The following is a 25,342-nucleotide window of genomic DNA, read 5'->3' as shown; positions in this document are numbered from 1 at the left end:
ACAGGTGATTGGCTCAGAGGTGTTTGGCTGGTGATCAGCAGGTTATCAGCTCTGGGGTGTTTGGCAGGCGATCGACTCTGGTGTGATTTGCAGGTCACCGGCTCTGGGATGCTTGGCAGGTGATCGGCTCTTGGGTGTTTGGCAGGTGACCGACTCTGGGGAGTTTGACAGGTGACCGGCTCTGGGGTGTTTGACAGGTGATCGGCTCTGGAGTTTTTGGCAGGTGATCGGCTCTGGAGTTTTTGGCAGGTGATCGGCTCTGGGGTGTTTGGCAGGTGACCAACTCTGGGGAGTTTGATAGTTGACCGACTCTGGGGTGTTTGGCAGATGACCAACTCTGGGGTATTTGGCAGGTGATTGGCTCTGGGGTGTTTGACAGGTGACTGGCTCTGGGGTGTTTGACAGGTGATTGGCTCAGAGGTGTTTGGCAGGTGATCAGCAGGTTATCAGCTCTGGGGTGTTTGGCAGGCGATCGACTCTGGTGTGATTTGCAGGTCACCGGCTCTGGGATGCTTGGCAGGTGATCGGCTCTTGGGTGTTTGGCAGGTGACCGACTCTGAGGTGTTTGATAGGTGATCGGCTCTGGGGTGATTGGCAGGTGACTGGCTCTCGGGTGTTTGACATTTGATTGGCTCTGCGGTGTTTGGCAGGTAATCGACTTTTGGCTGATTGACAGGTGACCGACTCTGGGGTGTTTGGCAGGTGATCAGGTCTGGGGTGTATGGCAGGTGACCGACTTTGGGGTGTTTGATAGGTGATCAGCTCTTTGGTGTTTGGCAGTTGACCAGCTCTGGGGTGTTTGATAGGTGATCGGCTCTGGGGTGATTGGCAGGTGACTGGCTCTCGGGTGTTTGACATTTGATTGGCTCTGCGGTGTTTGGCAGGTAATCGACTTTTGGCTGTTTGGCAGGCGACTGGCTCTGGGGTGTTTGGCAGGTGACCGACTCTGGGGTGTTTGACAGTTGATTGGCTCTGGGGTGTCTGGCAGGTGATCAGCTCTAGGATGTTTCACAGGTGACCGACTCTGGGGTGTTTGGCAGGTGATCAGCTCTGGGGTGTTTGGCAGGTGACCGAATTTGGGGTGTGTGATAGGTGACCGGCTCTGGGTTGTTTGGCAGGTGACCAGCTCTGGGGTGTTTGATAGGTGATTGGCTATGGGGTGTTTCACGGGTGATTGGCTCTGGGGCGATTTACAGGTGATTGGCTCTGGGGTGTTTGGCAGGTGATCAGCAGGTAATCGGCTCAAGAGTGATCGGCAGGTGATCAACTCTTTGGTGCTTGACAGGTGATCGGCTCCAGGGTGTTTGGCAGGTGATCGGCTCTGTGGTGTTTGACAGGTGATTGACTCTGGGGTGTTTGACAGGTGTTCGGCTCTAGGGTGTTTGGCAGGTAATCAGCTCCGGGGTTATTGGCAGGTGACAGACTCTGGGGAGTTAGACAGGCTCTGGGGTGTTTGACAGGTGATCGGCTCTGGGGTGTTTGATAGGTGACCGGCTCTGGGGTGGTTGGCAGGGGATCAGCTATGGGGTGTTTGGCAGGTGACCGAATCTGGGTTGTGTGATTGGTGATTGGCTCTGGGGTGTTTAGCAGGTGATTGGCTCTAGGGTTTTGGACAGGTGATTGGCTCTGGGGTGTTTGACAGGTGATCAGCTCTGGCGTGTTTGGCAGGTGATCGGCAGGTGATCGGCTCTGGGGTGATCGCAGGTGATCGACTCTTTGGTGTTGGACAGGTGATCGGCTCCAGGGTCTTTGGCAGGTGACAGATTTTGGGGTGTTTGACAGGTGATTGGCTCTGTGGTGTTTGGCAGGTGATCAGCTCTTTGGTTTTTGGCAGGTGATCGGCTCTGGGGTGTTTGATAGGTGATCGGCTCTGGGGTGTTTGATAGGTGATCGGCTCTGAAGTGTTTGACAGGTGGTTGACTCTGGGGTGTTTGACAGGTGATCGACTCTAGGGTATTTGGCAGGTGACCAGCTCTGGGGTGTTTTACAGGTGATTGGCTTTGGGATGTTTGACAGGTGATCGTCTCCGGGTTTTTGACAGGTGATCGTCTCTGGGGTGATCGGCAGGTGATCAGCTCTTTGGTTTTTGGCAGGTGATCGGCTCTGGGGTGTTTGATAGGTGATCGGCTCTGGGGTGTTTGATATGTGATCGGCTCTGAAGTGTTTGACAGGTGGTTGACTCTGGGGTGTTTGACAGATGATCGACTCTAGGGTATTTGGCAGGTGACCAGCTCTGGGGTGTTTTACAGGTGATTGGCTTTGGGATGTTTGACAGGTGATCGTCTCCGGGTTTTTGACAGGTGATCGTCTCTGGGGTGATCGGCAGGTGATCGGCCCGGAGGTTTTAGGCAGGTGACCGACTCTGGGGTGTTTGACAGGCAACCGTCTCTAGGGTGACCGGGAAGGGAGTGGCTCTGAGGTGTTTGGCAGGTGATCGACTCTGGGGTGTTTGGCAGATAACCATCTCTGAGGTGTTTGACGGGTGATTGGCTCTGGTGTGTTTGGTATGTGTTCAGCTCTGGGGTGATCAGCAGGTGATTGGCTCTGGGTTGTTTGACCGGTGATTGGCTCTGGGGTCTTTGACCGGTGATTGGCTTTGGGATGTTAGACAAATATTTGGCTCTAGGGTGTTTGGCAGATGATCAGTTCTCGGATGTTTGATAGGTGACTGACTCTGGGGTGTTTGGTAGGTGATCGGCTCTGGGGTGTTTGGCAGGTGACCGACTATGGGGTGTTTGACAGGTGATTGGCTCTCGGGTGTTTGACAGGTGATTGGCTCTGGGGTGTTTGACATGTGATCGGCTCCATGGTGTTTGGCAGGTGATCAGCTCTGGGGTGTTTGACAGGTGGCAGACTTTGGATTGTTTGACAGGTGATTGGCTCTGGGGTGTCTGGCAGGTGATCAGCTCTAGGATGTTTGACAGGTGACTGACTCTGTGGTTTTTGGCAGGTGATCAGCTCTTTGGTGTTTGGCAGGTGACCCAATCTGGGGTGTTTGATAGGTGACTGGATCTGGGGTGTTTGACAGGTTATCGGCTCTGGGGTGTTTGGCAGATGATCGGCTCTGGGGGGTTTTTGTTAGGCGATCGGCTCTGGGGTGTGTAACAGGTGACTTACACTGGTGTGTTTTCAGGTGATCGGCTCTTGGGTGTTTGATAGGTGACCGACTCTAAGGTGTTTGGCAGATGACCAACTCTGGGGTGTTTGGCAGGTGACCAAATCTGGGGTGTGTGATAGGTGATCAGCTCTGTGGCAGGTGACCAGCTCTGGGGTGTTTGATAGGTGATTGGCTCTGGGGTGTTTGGTAGGAGATCAGCTCTGGGGTGTTTGACAGCTGATTGGCTCTGGGATGTTTAACAGGTGATCGTCTCCAGGTTTTTGACAGGTGATCGTCTCTGGAGTGATCGGCAGGTGATTGGCCGGGAAGTTTTAGGTAGGTGACCGACTCTGGGGTGTTTGACAAGCGATCGCCTCTGGGGTGATCGGCAAGGGATTGGCTCTGGGATGTTTGGCAGGTGACCGACTCTGGGGTATTTGGCAGGTAACCATCTCTGGGGTGTTTGATGGGTCATTGGCTCTGGTGTGTTTGGTAGGTTTTCAGCTCTGGGGTGATCAGCAGGTGATTGGCTCTGGGGTGTTTGACAGGTGATTGGCTCTGGGGTGTTTGACAGGTGATTGGCTCAGGGGTGCCTGACAGGTGATTGGCTCTAGGGTGTTCGGCAGATGACCAGCTCTTGGGTGTTTGACAGGTGACTGACTTTGAGGTGTTTGGCAGGTGACCACCTCTGGGGTGTTTGGTAGGTGATTGGCTCTGGGGTGTTTGGCAGAAGACCGACTATGGGGTGTTTGACAGGTGATTGGTTCTTGGGTGTTTGACAGGTGATTGGCTCTGGGGTGTTTGACATGTGATCAGCTCCATGGTGTTTGGCAGGTGACAGACTTTGGGGTGTTTGACAGGTGATTGGCTCTGGGGTGTCTGGCAGGTGATCAGCTCTAGGATGTTTGACAGGTAACTGAATCTGTATTGTTTGGCAGGTGATCAGCTATTTGGTGTTTGGCAGGTAACCCAATCTGGGGTGTTTGATAGGTGATCTGCTCTAGGGTGTTTGATAGGTGATCGGCTCTGGGGTGTTTGGCAGGTGACCGACTCTGGGGTGTTTGGCAGGTGATTGGCTCTGGGGTGTCTGCAGGTGATTCGCTCTGGGGTGTTTGACAGGTGATTGGCTCTAGGGTGTTTGGCAGATGACCAGATCTTGGGTGTTTGACAGGTGACTGACACTGGGGTGTTTGTTAGGTGACCAGCTCTGGGGTGTTTGGTAGGTGATCGGCTCTGGGGTGTTTGACAAGTGATTGGCTCTCGGGTGTTTGACAGGTTATTGGCTCTGGGGTGTTTGACATGTGATCGGCTCCATGGTGTTTGGCAGGTGATCGGCTCTGGGGTGTTTGGCAGGTGACAGACTTTGGGGTGTTTGACAGGTGATTGGCTCTGGGGTGTTTGACAGGTGATTGGCTCTGGGGTTTCTGACAGGTGATCAGCTCTAGGATGTTTGACAGGTAACTGACTCTGTTGTGTTTGGCAGGTGATCAGCTCTTTGGTGTTTGGCAGGTGACCCAATCTGGGGTGTTTGATAGGTGATCGGCTCTGGGGTGGGCCTCCTATTACTTACCTCAAGTTAGTGTAGCATGGTCCCAGCGATCGACTCTAGGGTATTTGGCAGGTGACCAGCTCTGGGGTGTTTTACAGGTGATTGGCTTTGGGATGTTTGACAGGTGATCGTCTCCGGGTTTTTGACAGGTGATCGTCTCTGGGGTGATCGGCAGGTGATCGGCCCGGAGGTTTTAGGCAGGTGACCGACTCTGGGGTGTTTGACAGGCAATCGTCTCTAGGGTGATCGGTTCCAGTTCTTGCCGAGGGCCTCTGAATCACTCTGATCATGCCTCTGTTTTCGAAATTACGTCAGATAGGAACTAGGAAAGGGATACTCGAAGAAGCAGTTCCCGTCCCACCTAGGGACACTCCAGGATATTTTATGTACCATAAACATGGCTTAGACGCCATACTGTACTTAGATTTATGGGTGGACTACACTAAAGACTTGGAAGAGAAATATAGATGGCCTGTTACAGGGACATGGGATGCTGATTGCATCATGAGAGTAGAAGAAGCACTATGGAAAAAGAAAGCCAGACAATCTCAGAAAGATGCCATAGAATTGTGGCGTAAAGAATCGCATAGAAGGACAGAGAAAGAAATCAGAAAAGCAGAGAAAAGTAGAGAAAAGTCCGAAAAAGTCAGAGAAAAGGAGTTACTAGAAGAAGGCGAACAGGTCAGATTAGAACAATTGGACCGTCAAAGAAATGCACTCATTACAGGCATGTATCCAGTTCTTGCCGAGGGCCTGCCCAAGGCGACCCCGGAAGTACCCCGTAACTTGCCGCCACCATTGGTTCCGACTAAAGTACGTCACAAACAGACTGCAGCAGACATATTCCTTTCTTCCTATTTAGATGACGTAGCTCCAGCATATACCAATGTACCCGTACCACCCGTTAATAATGTACAACAGTCTGCCCCGATTGTTCAAGCCACGACCCCACCACGTCACCATCTTCCTGCACCTGTTGTCACTTCCCCTACTGCTACTGCTACTGGCCCCCCTACTATTGGTCTTCATAATCCTTTTGCGACAACTGCAACCCAGAGTCCCCCCCCCACATATACCTCTTCTACCTGCCATGACCTCAACAGCCACAACTCAGTCAGGTTATGCCCTCGCTTCCGCTTCAGGAGGTGCCACAGGAGGCCACCCCCACACCCCGCCACAAGTACAGCGAATGACAATCAGAGAATTAGCAACGCAACGTACTCCGAAAGCGATCACATCTGAAAAGCTTAGACAGTATATTACAGATTGTAGATATGATCCAGTACCTGGCAAGAAAGGAGACATGATGTTAGCCTCGTTACGTCTACGACGTGTTACAGATTATTTGATGACATTACCAGAAATGCCAGACCGTAATTATTATTATTATTATTATTATTATTATTTATTTTTATAAAGCGCGTAGTCACCCGGAAGTATCCCAGCGCTGAGGAACCTTAGAGACATGACTGAGGACTGAGTTTACGGGAGGAGCATAAGGGCTAGGGGAAAAGATGTGTCTTTAATCGTTTCCTAAAACGGAGGTATTGGGGTTCCAGCCGAAGATCTCGTGGGAGGGAGTTCCAAAGACGGGCCGCATGGACCGAGAACCGTCTTCCTCCTGACCGTGCTTTCCTAAACCTTGGGGCATTGATAAGGTTTTCTGCATTAGAGCGAAGGGATCTTGTGGCTCTGTAAGGGGTAATGAAGTTTCGGAGAATTGGAGGGCCTTGGTTGTTCAGGGTTTTGTGCACCAAGCACAGGGCTTTAAATTTAATTCTCTCCCTTATGGGGAGCCAATGCAGGAGTTTGAGGGCAGGCTTGGCCGATGATCTGGCCGGGGTGTTGGTAATGATCCGAGCAGCGGTATTCTGGATCCTCTGCAATTTAGTCAGAGTTGCTTCCGGTGCACCCAGATAGATCGCATTACTATAGTCCAGTCTTGAAATAATAAGACCCTGGACTAAAAGTTTTTGCGATTTCGGAGGAAGAAGGGGCAGGACCTTCCTCAGGGATTTTAGCAGACCGAAACAGGTCCCTACGACCTTTTTTGCTTGTGGGGCGAAGGAGAGTTCTGAGTCGATCCAGACACCCAGACTTTTCACCTCTGTCTTTGGGTCTGGGGGAGGACCTAGACATGTTGGCCACATGTCCAAAGGAAGTGAGGTTCCTTTTGGGCCGAGTACAAGGACCTCGGTTTTTGCCCCGTTTAATTTTAGCGCTGATGTATTCATCCAGTGATGGACCTGCGTGAGGCAGTTAAGAAGATCGGCTTTCTGATGTTGAGGGTGGGACAAAGACACCACTAATTGTGTGTCATCAGCGTAGTTGATGACACTCACTCCGAAAGGGGTGATGACTTCCTCCAATGTGGACATATATATGTTAAATAATGTAGGGCTCAGGGAGGAGCCCTGAGGCACACCACATTGGAGGGGCATTTCGGAGGAACGGGCGTCTTTCTCCCAGATCTGATAAGATCGTTGTGTCAAGAAGGATGAGAGCCAGGATATGGCTGTGCCTTCTAGACCAACTTTTACCAGCCTTTCGATGAGGAGCCGGTGGTCCACGGTGTCGAACGCTGCACTAAGGTCGAGGAGGATCACTGCCACTGATCCTCCACCATCTAGCAGCGTTCTAGCTTCCTCTACCGCCGCCAGGAGGGCGATGTCCGTGCCCTGTCCTGGTCGAAAGCCCGTCTGGGAGTTTTTTAGCTTGTTGTTAGCTTCTAGATACTCGGAAAGTTTTTTATTGACGAGTTTTTCCGCAATTTTACTTACTCCTGGGAGTAAGGAAATGGGCCGATAATTAGCCAGGTTATCAGGGTCCAGAGTGGGTTTCTTTAATAGGGCCTTTACCACTGCCTTCTTCCAACTCTGGGGCACCACTCCCTGTTGAAGTGATGTATTAATCAACTGAGTGAGGGCGGGGATGATGGAAGGGGCTACCTCTTTAAGAATCCGAAGAGGAGCAGGATCTCTGGGGGAACCACTTTTCATAGAGTTAAGCGTTGTTCGCACTTCATCTGAGGTGAACTGGCCCCATGTGGATAGGCCGGTGGGAGAAGTCGAATGTGGAGAAACGGTTTCTTCCTTCGGGTGCAAGGGAGGAATTGAATCCAGGATTAATCGGATTTTGTCCTGAAAAAAGTTAGCCAGTTGTTGGCATTTCTCTTGATCGACTATAGGGTCAGAGGGGGGTCCAAGATCTTGTACTGGTGGTTTTGAAAGTTCTTTCAGGATAGCGAATGATTCCTTCCCGGAGCCACCTGCTCTCTCTATCCTCTCCTGGAAGAACACGCTTTTGGTAGTCCGGATAGCGGTTTTATAATTGAGAAGAGAGATGGAGTAGATTTTTTTGTTCGCTCCTGTTTTCTCACGTCTCCATGAGCGTTCGGTCTTTTTACATTCTTGCCGTAAGGTTTTAAGCTCTGGAGTATACCACGGAGCAGGGGATATCTTTTTTGGTTGCTTAAAAGTGGTAACTTTTGGAAGCAGAGTGTCCAGAGACCACGTAATCCAGTCACTGAATTGTTTATCGGCCAGATTTGGGTCCGAGGAAAGCTTAGGAGTGGACTCGGTCAGAGAACGGGCCCAAATATCCAATGACAATTTATGCCATTGGCGATCAGTAACCTGGGTTTTAGGGATAGAGTAATTAGACCTGGGAGTTTCCCAGAAAAAGGGGACCAGGAAATGGTCAGTCCATGGGAGGGTCACCGGAGGATCGGTGGTCATCGTAGGAATATTGGAAAAGATGGGATCCAATAGATGGCCCTTCTCGTGGGTGGGCTCGTTGTTCATCAGACCTACCTCTAAGGCTGTAAGGTCATGTCTAATGTCTACGGCCACACGATCCGTTGGGTCAAGGAAGTGGAGATTAAGATCACCTAATAACAGGAAGTTGGAGGTGGAGGAGGCTAGTTGAGAAATGGCTTCAACTAAGGAGTTGGGGAAATTGCCAGGGGCCCCAGGGGGACGATAGGTCAGAAGCCCCGCTACAGTGAGAGCTGGAGTGATTTGGATGGAAAACTGGCCGCACTCACAGTCCTCAATGTCAGCGTTTGTCATCCTACAGACGTATCGTTGCCTGTGGATTATGGCTATCCCGCCTCCCCTCCCTTTAGGTCTATTTAACGTTTGGCAGAGATAGTCTGTGGGGAGAGCTGCGACGACATCCGGATCAGTGCAATCCGAGAGCCATGTCTCTGTAAGGAACATTAGGTCGTAATCGTGATCATGGATTAGGAGGTTTATTTCGGTGGCGTGTTTCGGAAGGGACCGGCAATTGAGAAGCCCGGCTTTCAGAGCCGGTGTAGTGCTTTTAGGGGGAGAGACCGGATTGCAGTGTGGACAGGTCGAAAAGATCTTACCTTCCGTAACCGTGTGGTAACAGGGCAGGGTGGTTTTAGGACGCAGGGCTCGTAATGTGTCAGCTGTATACATCACTCGCTCCTGAGGGACACCTGGCAGAGTAACGGGGCCAAGGGCCGTCCGGGTCCGGACGGGCCCAGACGGGCTTGCCTTTGGCGCGCCCGCTGCGCCCGTCCGCTGCGCGTCCGGTAATTGCACATTGTTTTAAGGGGTTAAGGAGGGGAGTGGGCGTGGCCTCAGGTAGGCGTGGCCTTGCTTCCTCGCCGTAAATGGCGGCGGGAAATTGTTTGTCAGTAATAGAAATGCCAGACCGTAATAGACCGTAATAGAAATTTTTATGGTCAAGTATGTCCCCTAACGTGTACCCCAACGTGTACCCCAACGTTTTTCACGTCCGAATCACTCTGATCATGCCTCTGTTTTCGAAATTACGTCAGATAGGAACTAGGAAAGGGATACTCGAAGAAGCAGTTCCCGTCCCACCTAGGGACACTCCAGGATATTTTATGTACCATAAACATGGCTTAGACGCCATACTGTACTTAGATTTATGGGTGGACTACACTAAAGACTTGGAAGAGAAATATAGATGGCCTGTTACAGGGACATGGGATGCTGATTGCATCATGAGAGTAGAAGAAGCACTATGGAAAAAGAAAGCCAGCCAATCTCAGAAAGATGCCATAGAATTGTGGCGTAAAGAATCGCATAGAAGGACAGAGAAAGAAATCAGAAAAGCAGAGAAAAGTAGAGAAGAATCCGAAAAAGTCAGAGAAAAGGAGTTACTAGAAGAAGGCGAACAGGTCAGATTAGAACAATTGGACCGTCAAAGAAATGCACTCATTACAGGCATGTATCCAGTTCTTGCCGAGGGCCTGCCCAAGGCGACCCCGGAAGTACCCCGTAACTTGCCGCCACCATTGGTTCCGACTAAAGTACGTCACAAACAGACCGCAGCAGACATATTCCTTTCTTCCTATTTAGATGACGTAGCTCCAGCATATACCAATGTACCCGTACCACCCGTTAATAATGTACAACAGTCTGCCCCGACTGTTCAAGCCACGACCCCACCACGTCACCATCTTCCCGCACCTGTTGTCACTTCCCCTACTGCTACTGCTACTGGCCCCCTACTATTGGTCCTCATAATCCTTTTGCGACAACTGCAACCCAGAGTCCACCCCCATTACATATACCTCTTCTACCTGCCATGACCTCAACAGCCACAACTCAGTCAGGTTATGCCCTCGCTTCCGCTTCAGGAGGTGCCACAGGAGGCCACCCCCACACCCCGCCACAAGTACAGCGAATGACAATCAGAGAATTAGCAACGCAACGTACTCCGAAAGCGATCACATCTGAAAAGCTTAGACAGTATATTACAGATTGTAGATATGATCCAGTACCTGGCAAGAAAGGAGACATGATGTTAGCCTCGTTACGTCTACGACGTGTTACAGATTATTTGATGACATTACCAGAAATGCCAGACCATCTAGACAAAATATATCATTTTATTAGAACTGGGGAGAGACCAGAATGTATTCGTGAGGCCATGGCATATCAGAAAGCTGACAAACAAGGGTTAATATTACGATTCTTGATTAATTGTTTGATAAGGGAACAAGATCGGCCAGGTATTGTTCAAGAAGAGATGGAGGTACTGACAAAATGGAGTCAGAATATTGCAGATTGTAAACATGATAAACAGAATTGTATAGATGCCATGTCCAGAAAGATCCGTAAAGAAATAGTAGCAATGCATATCCGACAGAAGGCTGAAAGGGAAGCCGAGTCAGACAAGAATGAATCCTCAGAGGAGGAAGAAACAGAGACTCCAGTAGAGGATCAAGGCACAATTGCGTACGTAGGTAGAGTGAAGCTTCCTAAACAGTATTCCATTGACAGACCTTTTGACAGACCCATACGTCTAGAAAACAAGAAACGTTTCCTTTCCCCCATTCCAGAACAATGTTCTCTTGAACATGTATTTCAACATACTGATAAAATACTGAAAGAAAGAATAGGTTATCATGAACTTAGTACCATGCGTGATCAGGAACTAGCCCGGTTAGCGGTCCAATGGGCTGGGAACGACAGTATGTATAAAGACGATTCAGTAGCACAAACGTTTTTGAGCCTTTCCCCAGACGAACAGCGACTAGCTGGTATATACATGATCCAACATCTCATTACGCTATATGAAAATCAGAACTCAGATCCAGGTCCATTGTATAATATGTTGCAAGACTTACTCCTGAGAAGATGGAGAGGCCTAGGTACCGATTTGATTAATGTGATTCTTGAACAACGTCACAAGTACAGAACATTCCTGACTCCACATTTTGTTTCTGTCCCACCACCAGTAAGACAGGAATATCACCTAGACAGACAGAATCCCTTACGAGAAGTTCATCCCGTCCAAACGACTCCAGGGGGTGCGCTTCAACGCGTGACTCCAGGGGGTGCGCTTCAACGCGTATTCGTATATACACCTTTAAGTAAAATGGAATTATTGGAAATGAAGAAAATAGTGCCTTGTCACGATAAAGATCCTGCTGGGTTCCACCGTGAATTAAAAGACATGTTACTGATGGGAGACTACACATATCCCGATATTATGAAAATGTTAAAAGTACTGTTACCAGCTGGTATTTACGAGAAACTGAAAGAGAAAGAGTGGGAGGTGGGAGATAAGAAGATTAACTGGACTGAATTAGAGGACGAAGAAAAGGGACGTACCCCAGGTTTAGGTCTTGGGGACAAAACTAAAGCATTACCAGGATTACTAGTACAAGTTTTGCCTAGATTATTGACGGTTAAAAAAGAGGACTGGGATGCAATCTCAGCCTGCAAACAGAAACAAGACGAAGACACTAGTGATTTTTATTCCAGATTCGAGAAATGTTTTATTATTAATAGTGGCCTGAAAACAAGTAGTGAGTCATATCCACATCTTTTTGTGACCAAATTAGTTGAGAATTCCTTACCCCAGGTTAAGAATCGTGTATTGAAAGTTGAAAGTACATGGCAAGCTAATACGCCTTCCCAAATGTTACAAATGTTAAAGTACCACCAGAACAGAATTAGGGAGGAACATGATCACGAACAGAGACGTATGAAAGACACGAAAATGAAAGTACTAGTTGCCCAGTCCTTTCCAGCTGACGGTCAGAGAAGGGGTAATACGCAGAACACACAGACTAGTCATTCTGCAGCTCCTGTTAAAGGGACCTGCAACTATTGTAAACAGCCAGGTCACTATATAAATGAATGTACCGTTCTGAAACACAATATAGCTACTGGTAAAACGAAAGAAAGACCGCGTCCACCTAGACAGGATCAGGTTCAGCGAAATATTCCGCAGAATGTGCAGCCAACGCAGAATCCACAACAGACCGTAGCTGTACCGCAACCCCAACCCATTGCCGCAACACAACATGTCACACAGCAAATGTACCAGTATGCACAGTCAGATTACCTAGAGTACCAACAGTACTCATAAAACAGCCTAGAGAGGGAGGTTGGCTTGCCCCTTATCGAGGTTCCTGTAGATCAAGAGGGTCCTTATGTACATAGTCAGGTCTTAGGTAAGGACAGAAAGTTTTTGATTGACACAGGGGCAAGCAGAACTACCATTAGTCATGACGAGGTTCCAGGGGCACCCCTCTCAGGCTCACAGAATGTTTCCCTTGGATTTTCAGGAAAGCCTATTGTTAATGAAGTAGCGAAACCAGTTCCCCTTGCAGTTGGTCCATTGTCCCGTACTACAGATTTGTTACTTACGAAATCATGTCCAGAAAACTTGCTTGGTATCAAAACGCTGAAAGCTCTAGGAGCTGTAATTTGTTGTTCTCCGGAAGGAGTGAGGTTATTCCTACGTGATTTTAAAGGACATTATGTGTTGAGAGATTTTGATCCCAGACTACAGAATGTACCAGAGCATTTATGGGCACGAGGTCCAACTGATGTAGGTTGTATGCACATTACACCATACCGTGTTACTCTCAAACAAGGAGTTGTACTACCCCGAATCCGACAACACAAGTTACCACCTGATGCTGTAGTGGCTTTACTGAAAATCATTGATGAGCTCATTGCACAAGGAGTGGTTGTAGAAACCGACTCAAATATTTGTAATTCCCCTATCATTCCGATTCTTAAACGTACTGATCCGAATGCACCACCAGTCTATCGATTGGTGATTGATCTTCGAGAATTAAATAAATGTATCATACCACAATACCCAGTGGTCCCAGACATTTCGTCATTATTGACAGCTATTGATTCAGAAGCAGCGTTCTTTACTGTAATCGATCTCAAGAACGCCTTCTTTAGTGTCCCCATTCATCCGGAAAGCCAGTACCTTTTCGGATTCTGTTTAAATGGCCGAAGCTTCAAATTTGCACGCGCCCCTCAAGGATTCACAGAAAGCCCTAGCATCTATAGCCAAGCACTGAAACGGCAACTTGACAGTATTCACATGCCTACTGACACTGCCCAACTCCAATACGTCGATGATCTATTGATCACGGCCCGAACAGAACGAGATTGTGAACGTGCATCACTGACAGTTCTATATTTCCTGGCAGACAAGGGACACAAGGTGTCTCCTTCTAAGCTGCAATTCTGTGCCCAGCAAGTGGTATACCTTGGGCACTTGCTGTCCAAGTGGGGTAGGCAGCTAACACCTGATCGTATCCAGTTAATTGCACATCTTCCACAACCCAAGACACAGAAGGAAGTGCGAGCCTTTATTGGACTCACTTCTTACTGCAGACAATGGATTCCTCAATATGCATATCTAGCTAAGCCACTCATACAGTTGACAACACAGGAGGCAGCGATTTCGACTGTCCTCCCTTGGACTCAGGAACATACACAAGCTTTTGACGAATTAAAGAAAGCCTTATGTCAAGCACCTGTTTTAGCGACACCATGTTACAACAAACCTTTTACACTTTTTGTCACGGAACGCGATGGCACAGCGTTGTCGGTTCTCACTCAGGTTCAGGCAGACAAACACAGACCATGTGCTTATTTTTCGAGTACATTGGATCCAGTAGCCCAGGCTTTGCCTGCATGCTTAAAATCAGTTGCAGCAACAGCTCTAGCAATAAGGTAAAGTGATTCCATAGTATTAGGACATCCCTTGACAGTACAGGTTCCACACTCCGTGGAAGTTCTCCTAAACAGAACACAGACTCAGCACTTGACTATAGCACGACTGACAGGTTATGAATTGACATTGTTTCAACCACACATAGAGATCAGACGCTGCAATACGCTAAACCCTGCTACACTTTTACCGTCACACACATCAGACCCTACTCCACATGTTTGTGTGGAAGTCATTAACACAATCATGAAACCCAGACAAGACTTGACAGATATTGCATTACCCGATCCAGACCTGACACTTTATGTGGATGGTTCATGTATGAGAACAAGCACAGGAGAGTTAGTGGCCGCATATGCAGTGACCACTGAAACTGAAGTCATAGAAACACATCGCATTGACACCCTGTCAGCTCAAGCAGCAGAGCTCATTGCTCTGACCCAAGCCTGCATACGAGCCAAGAACCTGAAAGTAAACATATATACAGATTCACGTTATGCATTTGGAGTCGTACACGACTTCGGTGTTCTCTGGGAAGAGAGAGGTTTCTTGACCTCTCACGGAGCCAAGATCCAGCATGGTCCCCTCATTCAAGCTCTGTTAGAAGCAATACATTTGCCCACAGCCATAGCCATCATGAAGTGCAAAGCACATACTAAAGTCACGGACACTATTTCCCAGGGTAACGACCTGGCAGATCGAACAGCGAAATATACAGCTCAGACTCAAACTGATATACCGACTGACATGACAAAGACTGAAGTCACTTCACTGACACATTGCATGACAGTTAGGGATCCCACACAAGATGTACTCGATATACAGACACATGCCACTCCAGACGAAATCAAGAAATGGACTGAACAAGGAGGGGTCCAGACAGAACAAGGGTGGATGACGAAGGGAAAAGCCACATGGTTTCTCCCCAACTCTATGGTTCAAGTTATCATTAATACAGCACATAGTCCAGTACATTTAGGAGAGAAAGCCATGTTAGACAGTTTACAGAACCTCTGGTTCAACAAGCATTTACGAGCAGCAGCCAAACAGAAAGTGCGTACCTGCATGATCTGTTGTCAGTTCAATCCAGGAAAAGGTATTCCCGTGGAACGAGGTGGATTTCATCCTCCTGACCATCCTTTTGAAGTCCTCCAGATGGATTATATCCAGATGGACAGATGCCGAGGATTCAAGTATGTCCTCGTAGTTGTATGTGCCCTATCCAGATGGACAGAAGCATATCCAGTCCCGGATTACACTGCCATAACCACTGCCAAACAGTTGGTTCGTGAATTCTTCCCACGATACGGTTTGCCCCGTGTCGTGTATTCAGATAATGGTCAGCCATTCTCGTCTGAGCTCATGAAACAGGTTTCACTCTTGTTAGGCTATCAATGGAAATTCCACTGTGTTCGACATCCCGAGGCAGCTGGTCTCGTGGAGAGACACAATCAGACTCTGAAAACCCGTCTTGCTAAAGTATGTGCAGAAAAAGGTGTAGATTGGATGGTAGCTTTGCCAGTTGCTCTCTTTTATATGCGAATGGTAGCTCATTCTAGGACAGGGCTATCCCCGTATGAGGTGGTCTTTGGTAGGCCTCCTAATATGTGGGGGACGCCTATGCCCCGTAGAATTACAGATGTTGACAGTTCTATGCTGACAGATTACCTTGCTTCCTTGATGTCTGCACTACTATCATGTCGTTCACAGGTCGCGGCAGCCTTCCCAGACAACACCGAGGTGAAACCGCATGAACTTGTTCCCGGTGACATCGTCGTGGTCCGCTATTTCGACAGATCAAGCCCTCTGGAGCCCCGCTGGAAGGAGCCTAAAATCGTTCTGATGACCACAAGGACCGCTGTGAAAATCGAGGGAAGGAAGGGGTGGCTGCATTCGAGCCATGTGAAGAAATTTTATGGACTTCAGCCAAAAACTGTTTCCCAGGACTGCCACATTCCAGACACTGATACTAAACTCCCCCTGTTAGAGAAAACTCCGCAACAGGAGTATAAGTCAAAATTGAGGTCTAGTAAGTCAGACAGTTTAATTGTTTAAGTCCCCCTCGGGTGAAGCGGTTAGACCGTTTCCTGACATGTATAAGATAGACCCCATTAGTGAGAGAGATAGACAGGAGATCAAAAGAAAAAGATATTGTAAAAGTCTCCGAAGCAGTTGCATTCTAACGTTACTTATTATGTTTTTTCTGAGTCTTACGATAATCTGCATAAGTTGGATGTTACATATATTCTTTCCCATTGCACATTCTTTTTCTAATAACACTGCAGAGCACACGTTTAGTGATCTGCCCCCACACAAATTGTCTTATCGACTTGCGCTGCGCAATAATACATTCATCCGTATGTTACACCATTCTCACCAGACCAGCAATGCTACTAATTGTTGGATATGTGGCCGACTCCCTCCCTATCAGAACTACAAGGGAGCTCTGCCCCTCTTTCCTTATCCGTTTACACATAATGGTTCCTGTGGTGCATGGTTTAGTCTAATATCCTCTTTAGACACTGAATCCAGAGTTTCCCAGGGAAATTGGATATGGGGAAATCTGAACACAGTTATGAATAAAGCATGTTTCCCCGACGAGGAAGGTCTTCCACAATGGACAGGGACCGATCTAGAAAATGAAGTGTATGGATTAGATAATTTTACTCTTGATCTCATGATTCTGAATGTTCAGTCCGAAACTAGTCCAGACTTGCCATCAATATCAGTCTTACCTGTAAGAGGTGAATTATGCGTCAGAAAGAATGGTTCAGTACATCTAGGACACAGTGACTGTACTACTGTGGTCGAATTCAGTGATAAAGGCAAGTCTACTTTCAAAGCTTCCCGCCATTCCTATTTCATTTGTGGTCAGACAGCCTATATACGTTTACCTCTAGACTGGGATGGTACTTGTTTTATTGCATTCCTATTGCCACCTGTTTTTCTAGCCCCATCTGATTATCATAGGAATTCCCATCTGACTCACGTTAGACCAAAGAGAGGTCTCCCAATTGTCGATCAGACTGAAACTACATTAGAACAATATATAGATTTTAATAAAGGATTTTTTCCATACATAGGTACAGTCTCAAATAGTAAACTAATACGCAAGTTAACTAGAACCCTCGAAGCAGTAGTGAATGAGACTACTTCTGCTTTAGGAAACTTAACAGAGGAACAGTCTGCTATGAGACTTGTTGTTCTTCAGAACCGCCTTGTCCTTGACGTCATCCTGGCTGATAGGGGCGGAGCTTGTAGAGTCATCGGATCCAGTTGTTGTGTGTTTATTCCTAATAACGCACCATCAGTATACAAGGCTATAACCAGGCTTCATGAAATAGCTCATCAGCTACACCAGAACCCAGGCACCTGGACTTGGTCCGGTTGGCTCTGGAGTGTAATATCGGCCTGGGGATGGAAAGTACTGTCATTCCTAGGAATCGCACTGCTCATAGTATTCAGTTGTTGTCTATGCCTACAATGTGGGCCAGCGATTTGCGGCTTGTGTGCCACAGCCTGCATTCCACATCCAAGTTCACGTTCCCGTTCCCGTATGAGAAAAGATGAGCAGATGATGTTATACGAACAGATAGATGGTCTCATGAAAATAGATATATCCTGAAGGGAACGTAGGGGACAAGGAGGGAATGAGGTAATAGAAATTTTTATGGTCAAGTATGTCCCCTAACGTGTACCCCAACGTTTCCATGTACGTGCTTAAAGTACATGTAATTTCCCTCCATGACCGAATATGAAGACGCATATACATTTGCGTCCAACGTTAACATGTCATCTACCAGATCCACCATGGATAGATCGATAATTCAGTCTATAAACATGCCATGCCAACGTCTTTACATGGTATACTTGTACGTTTTTCTGGCTCTGCCGAGCTAGGCCCTGATTTCTGACTTCGAACCACTTCTGTCTCTGAAAGCTGCGGCATGGAAATGTTTCCCTGACCTCTGCCTTACTTCCTGCCAAGCGAAGCGGTGCCTGGCTCAGCCCGGCCTGCCTGCCAAGACAGTATTTTGCCTTCAAGTTATCAGTTCAGCCTCCTCGAAAACACATTCCAGTCTAGTGATATAGGTAAACATATTCCCGGCTGCAGAGCAAAGGGCCAAGCCTTCCTGTCTCCTTCACGTAATTCATTGCTCCCGTTACCATGGTAGGCCCATGGCCCCGCGCATTACACTTAGACACATATGCATTCAGTATAGAATAGCCTCTGCCCGAGAGACCTTTTACTTCAGATAAAACATCCTCCAAACACAAGATATCAGATATGTTATAGGAACAGGTCGATCTGACATGCCAGACTTCTGTCTCCTCTACTAGTGCTAAAGTCAAGCCCCCAGCTCTTCCTGGTTCCACGTCAATCACACGTCATACTAATTGCGCGCACACCCATGTCAGAGGTTTCTGCTGACCCTGAAGAAATTCTCTATGCATCCACCCACTTATGACACTTTCTGTGACGTTCAGCACACACCTCCGTGTACGCCCTTATACACGCCTTCTTGCTACGCACATGTGTTCTTATCTTATTCTTTTCACTTGTCACGCCTACTGTATCCATCACCATTGTACAGTTTTACTATATATATTGTGTACTGTTAAGACATCATTGACATCATTGCATATCCCCTCCTGAACCCTTGTGGTGATGGATCTGATCTCCATTGGCTCGAGCCATTTTAATTAAAGCCCGTATGACTCAGATACCACGGACTCTGCCTCTCATTTGATTGAGCTATTCTTTTACTTGTCATTAATTATACGGAAAAATTGCACGGTAATTTTATTTACCACAGTGTCTGCAGGTGATTGGCTCTGGGGTGTTTGACAGGTGATTGGCTCAGGGGTGTTTGACAGGTGTTTGGCAGATGACCAGATCTTGGGTGTTTGACAGGTGACCGACACTGGGGTGTTTGGCAGGTGACCAGCTCTGGGGTGTTTGGTAGGTGATCGGCTCTGGGGTGTTTGACAAGTGATTGGCTCTCGGGTGTTTGACAGGTTATTGGCTCTGGGGTGTTTGACATGTGATCGGCTCCATGGTGTTTGGCAGGTGATCGGCTCTGGGGTGTTTGGCAGGTGACAGACTTTGGGGTGTTTGACAGGTGATTGGCTCTGGGGTTTCTGACAGGTGATTGGCTCTAGGGTGTTTGACAGGTGTTCGGCTCTAGGGTGTTTGGCAGGTAATCAGCGCTGGGGTTATTGGCAGGTGATCGACTCTGGGGAGTTTGACAGGCTCTGGGGTGTTTGACAGGGGATCGGCTCTGGGGTGTTTGATAGGTGACCGGCTCTGGGGTGGTTGGCAGGGGATCAGCTATGGGGTGTTTGGCAGGTGACCGAATCTGGGTTGTGTGATTGGTGATTGGCTCTGGTGTGTTTAGCAGGTGATTGGCTCTGGGGTTTTTGACAGGTAATTGGCTCTGGGGTGTTTGACAGGTGATCAGCTCTGGGGTGTTTGTCAGGTGATCGGCAGGTGATTGGCTCTGGGGTGATCGGCAGGTGATCGACTCTTTGGTGTTTGACAGGTGATCGGCTCCAGGGTGTTTGGCAGGTGACAGACTTTGGGGTGTTTGACAGGTGACCATCTTGGAGGAAGAGAAGGGAAACTTCACAAAAGACATGATCATGGCTACAGTGGACGTAAAATCCCTATACACATCAATCCCACATGATCTGGGAATTAGAGCAGTGGAGAGTTTTCTGGTAAACGAAGAGAAAAGTGAGCATTTAAAAATATTCATCATGGAGTTAATTCATTTCACCCTATTTCATAGTTACTTCATATGGAAAAACAAGTACTATGTACAATGCTCGGGCACATCCATGGGAAATTGTGCGGCACCCACGTACGCTAACACATTTATGTATAGATTCGAGCTGGACAACATAATGAGTCATCAAATGTGGCAAAACAATCTAATTCTGTATAAACGCTTTATAGATGACATTTTCATCTTATGGAAGGGAAGCACAGAAAGCTTAAAGGAAGCATTACAACAACTGAATGAGATCAATGAGCGAATACAATTTACACACACCATCAACAAAAAGACAATCACATTTCTGGACGTGACTATATTGAATGAGGAAGGTCAATTAACCACAAGTGTCTTCACGAAGAGTACAGACAGAAATAATCTTTTACATTATAAAAGCTTCCACCAACCACCACTGAAAAAACACCTGCCATTTTCGCAACTAGTAAGGATAAAAAGGATTGCCTCAACAGAAGAAACATACAAGAAACATAAGCTAGAAACACTCACTAAATTCAAAAACAGAGGATATCCGGAACCCATTCTGAATGCCGCTGCAGAGAGAGCGGACAAACTTCAAAGAAAACATCTATTAACAGCGAAAACAAAAAAAGATGAGCAAAGATCAGTATTTGTGTCAAAATTTTCAACACGCAGTTACAACATTAAGAGAACCATCATAAGACATTGGCCATTACTCGCGTTGGAAGAAGATTTTAAAGGGATTTTCTCAAATTCTCCGATATTTGCATATGAGAGAACCAAGAATATCAAAGAGCTCATTAAACACCCAAAAACATTACAAACAGAGAACCACAAAGGAACAGTGCCATGCCACAATTGCGGAAATTGTACAGCCATAATTAAAGGGAATGTTATCAACCATCCTACAAGAGGAACACCGGTTAAACTAAAAGTAACAGGAACATGTGACAGCAGCAATCTAATATACATGCTAAGATGCCCATGTGGATTGTCCTATTTTGGCAAAACCCAGAGAAAGATAAAAATCAGGCTCACGGAGCACAAGAGTAATATCAGACTGAAGAACCCCAAGTCCACAGTGGCAGTGCATTTTAATGAAGCAAGGCACAATCCTTCGCAACTCAAATTCTGTATATTGGAGATGATAAAACCACAAGCGGGTACAGACACAAATAATGTACTGTTAAGAAGAGAAACATTTTGGATGAATTTTCTATGTACATTACATCCGAAAGGACTAAATGAACGGATGGAACTGAGTTGCTTCATATAGACTGTTAAAGATGAACATAAGATGTAAATATAGGTTGATGTGACTGGAAGACATGGAGTAGATATATGCACTTTCATTAAGAATATTTGTATTATGCTATCATTAATTATCATTAGTGTTCACAATTCGATTTTTATCATCACTTATATTTTTCACCTGATTTAAACACAGTGAACGATATTAGCCACATTGCACAGTTTGACATTAAAACCGAGGTTTTACATACACGTCAGCCAAGATAGTATTAGACATAAACAAACCACGTCCGTTTTCTAGCTTGCTCACCCACTGAGGCACATGTCACGTGATTACGCGACCATAGAGTATTAAGGATAGAGCGACGCACGCCGAAACACACACGAACCCGGAAGGGAGAAGGAATCGCGGTAAACGCGGAACAGCGAAAACACCCGGTAAGAAGCAAATAGGAGATGTAGACGCATAGTTTGTGAACGCGGATTTTTAAACGCGTTAGTGTAAACTTTTGACAGTGTGGGTTATCTTGAACATTTGGTTCATTTACTTTTCAGATGCACACGTCTCAAGAACATTAGAGAGAAGGTCAGTGACAAATCCTAGTGAAGGGTAGTTCACGTATGCATGCATCTTAATTCTGTAAAAAGTAAAACATGTACCAACAGACAAAAATCACGGTTTTTATCACAGGGGTATAAGGTTGATAAATCAAAGACAGACATAAATTGTTTATATTAATTGTGTAGGCTTTTGAAAATATGGTTGTGAGAATGTACCGACATATTGTTATTCTTTCAGAACGAAGTCCCCTGAGGAAGGGCATTTATTGCTTGAAATGCATTGGGCAAATGTACATTTAAATATGAAATGACTACACGGAAAAAATGTGGGTAATGATGAAATAATTACCTAAAGATGATAAATCAAAAGAGAAACAATAAAAGACAATCCCATGAATAATATGTGACGAAATTCATTTTACATTGAATGAAGAACCAGAGAGTGCTGTGTGAAAGTGAAGCTTGGGGTCCAAGCAACGCGTGTTTGAATCTATTAAGACCTCCCATGCTCAGAGGGAGTATCACATTCAGCACCAACCACATTATTGAAACTGAATGAACTTAACAAATATCAGAATCAACAAAGGAGTGCAGAACCACACCCACAGAGGTTGTTTCATTGTGTTTGGCAGATAACCATCTCTGAGGTGTTTGATGAGTGATTGGCTCTGGTGTGTTTGGTATGTGTTCAGCTCTGGGGTGATCAGCAGGTGATTGGCTTTGGGTGTTTGACCAGTGATTGGCTCTGGGGTCTTTGACCGGTGATTGGCTTTGGGGTGTTAGACAAATATTTGGCTCTAGGGTGTTTGGCAGATGATCAGTTCTCGGGTGTTTGATAGGTGACTGACTCTGGGGTGTTTGGTAGGTGATCGGCTCTGAGGTGTTTGGCAGGTGACCGACTATGGGGTGTTTGGCAGGTGATTGGCTCTCGGGTGTTTGACAGGTGATTGGCTCTGGGATGTTTGACATGTGATCGGCTCCATGGTGTTTGGCAGGTGATCAGCTCTGGGGTGTTTGACAGGTGGCAGATTTTGGATTGTTTGACAGGTGATTGGCTCTGGGGTGTCTGGCAGGTGATCAGCTCTAGGATGTTTGACAGGTGACGGACTCTGTGGTTTTTGGCAGGTGATCAGCTCTTTCGTGTTTGGCAGGTGACCCAATCTGGGGTGTTTGATAGGTGACTGGATCTGGGGTGTTTGGCAGGTGACCGGCCGGCTCTGGGGTGTCAGGCAGGTGATTGGCTCTGGGGCTTTTTACAGGTGATTGGCTCTGGGGTGTTTGACATGTGATCAGCTCTGGGGTGTTTGGCAGGTGATCAGCAGGTGATCGGCTCAAGAGTGATCGGCAGGTGATCGACTCTTTGGTGTTTGATAGGTGATCGGCTCCATGGTGTTTGGCAGGTGATAAGGCTCTGGGGTGTTTGACAGGTGATTGGCTCTAGGGTGTTTGACAGGTGTTCGGCTCTAGGGTGTTTGGCAGGTAATCAGCGCTGGGGTTATTGGCAGGTGATCGACTCTGGGGAGTTTGACAGGCTCTGGGGTGTTTGACAGGTGATCGGCTCTGGGGTGTTTGATAGGTGACCGGCTCTGGGGTGGTTGGCAGGGGATCAGCTATGGGGTGTTTGGCAGGTGACCGAATCTGGGTTGTGTGATTGGTGATTGGCTCTGGTGTGTTTAGCAGGTGATTGGCTCTGGGGTTTTTGACAGGTAATTGGCTCTGGGGTGTTTGACAGGTGATCAGCTCTGGGGTGTTTGGCAGGTGATCGGCAGGTGATCGGCTCTGGGGTGATCGGCAGGTGATCGACTCTTTGGTGTTTGACAGGTGATCGGCTCCAGGGTGTTTGGCAGGTGACAGACTTTGGGGTGTTTGACAGGTGATTAGCTCTGGGGTGTCTGGCAGGTGATCAGCTCTAGGATGTTTGACAGGTAATTGAATCTGTAGTGTTTGGCAGGTGATCAGCTCTTTGGTGTTTGGCAGGTGACCCAATCTGGGGTGTTTGATAGGTGATCGGCTCTGGGGTGGGCCTCCTATTACTTAGCTCAAGTTAGTGTAGCATGGTCCCAGCGATCGACTCTAGGGTATTTGGCAGGTGACCAGCTCTGGGGTGTTTTACATGTGATTGGCTTTGGGATGTTTGACAGGTGATCGTCTCCGGGTTTTTTGACAGGTGATCGTCTCTGGGGTGATTGGCAGGTGATCGGCCCGGAGGTTTTAGGCAGGTGACCGACTCTGGGGTGTTTGACAGGCAATCGTCTCTAGGGTGATCAGGAAGGGATTGGCTCTGAGGTGTTTGGCAGGTGATCGACTCTGGGGTGTTTGGCAGATAACCATCTCTGAGGTGTTTGATGAGTGATTGGCTCTGGTGTGTTTGGTATGTGTTCAGCTCTGGGGTGATCAGCAGGTGATTGGCTTTGGGTGTTTGACCAGTGATTGGCTCTGGGGTCTTTGACCGGTGATTGGCTTTGGGGTGTTAGACAAATATTTGGCTCTAGGGTGTTTGGCAGATGATCAGTTCTCGGGTGTTTGATAGGTGACTGACTCTGGGGTGTTTGGTAGGTGATCGGCTCTGAGGTGTTTGGCAGGTGACCGACTATGGGGTGTTTGGCAGGTGATTGGCTCTCGGGTGTTTGACAGGTGATTGGCTCTGGGATGTTTGACATGTGATCGGCTCCATGGTGTTTGGCAGGTGATCAGCTCTGGGGTGTTTGACAGGTGGCAGATTTTGGATTGTTTGACAGGTGATTGGCTCTGGGGTGTCTGGCAGGTGATCAGCTCTAGGATGTTTGACAGGTGACTGACTCTGTGGTTTTTGGCAGGTGATCAGCTCTTTGGTGTTTGGCAGGTGACTGGATCTGGGGTGTTTGATAGGTGACTGGATCTGGGGTGTTTGACAGGTTATCGGCTCTGGGGTGTTTGGCAGATGATCGGCTCTGGGGGGGTTTTTGTTAGGCGATCGGCTCTGGGGTGTGTGACAGGTGACTTACACTGGTGTGTTTTCAGGTGATCGGCTCTGGGGTGTTTGGTAGGTGACCGACTCTAAGGTGTTTGGCAGATGACCAACTCTGGGGTGTTTGGCAGGTGACCAAATCTGGGGTGTGTGATAGGTGATCAGCTCTGGGCTGTTTGGCAGGTGACCAGCTCTGGGGTGTTTGATAGGTGATTGGCTCTGGGGTGTTTGGTAGGAGATCAGCTCTGGGGTGTTTGACAGCTGATTGAAACGTGGATATTTGACAAGTAATCCTCCTCCCCTTCCTAAGCGCCTTGAAACCCTCCGGGTATGTAGTGCGCTATACAAATTACTTGACTTGACTTGACTTGACATTGGCTCTGGGATGTTTAACAGGTGATCGTCTCTGGGTTTTTGACAGGTGATCGTCTCTGGGGTGATCGGCAGGTGATTGGCCGGGAAGTTTTAGGTAGGTGACCGACTCTGGGGTGTTTGACAGGCGATTGCCTCTGGGGTGATCGGCAAGGGATTGGCTCTGGGATGTTTGGCAGGTGACCGACTCTGGGGTATTTGGCAGGTAACCATCTCTGGGGTGTTTGATGGGTGATTGGCTCTGGTGTGTTTGGTAGGTTTTCAGCTCTGGGGTGATCAGCAGGTGATTGGCTCTGGGGTGTTTGACAGGTGAT

Source organism: Lissotriton vulgaris, unplaced genomic scaffold (assembly GCF_964263255.1).
Source record: "Lissotriton vulgaris unplaced genomic scaffold, aLisVul1.2 SCAFFOLD_2304, whole genome shotgun sequence".
NCBI classification, from domain to species: domain Eukaryota; kingdom Metazoa; phylum Chordata; class Amphibia; order Caudata; family Salamandridae; genus Lissotriton; species Lissotriton vulgaris.
This window is presented reverse-complemented; position numbering follows the sequence as displayed.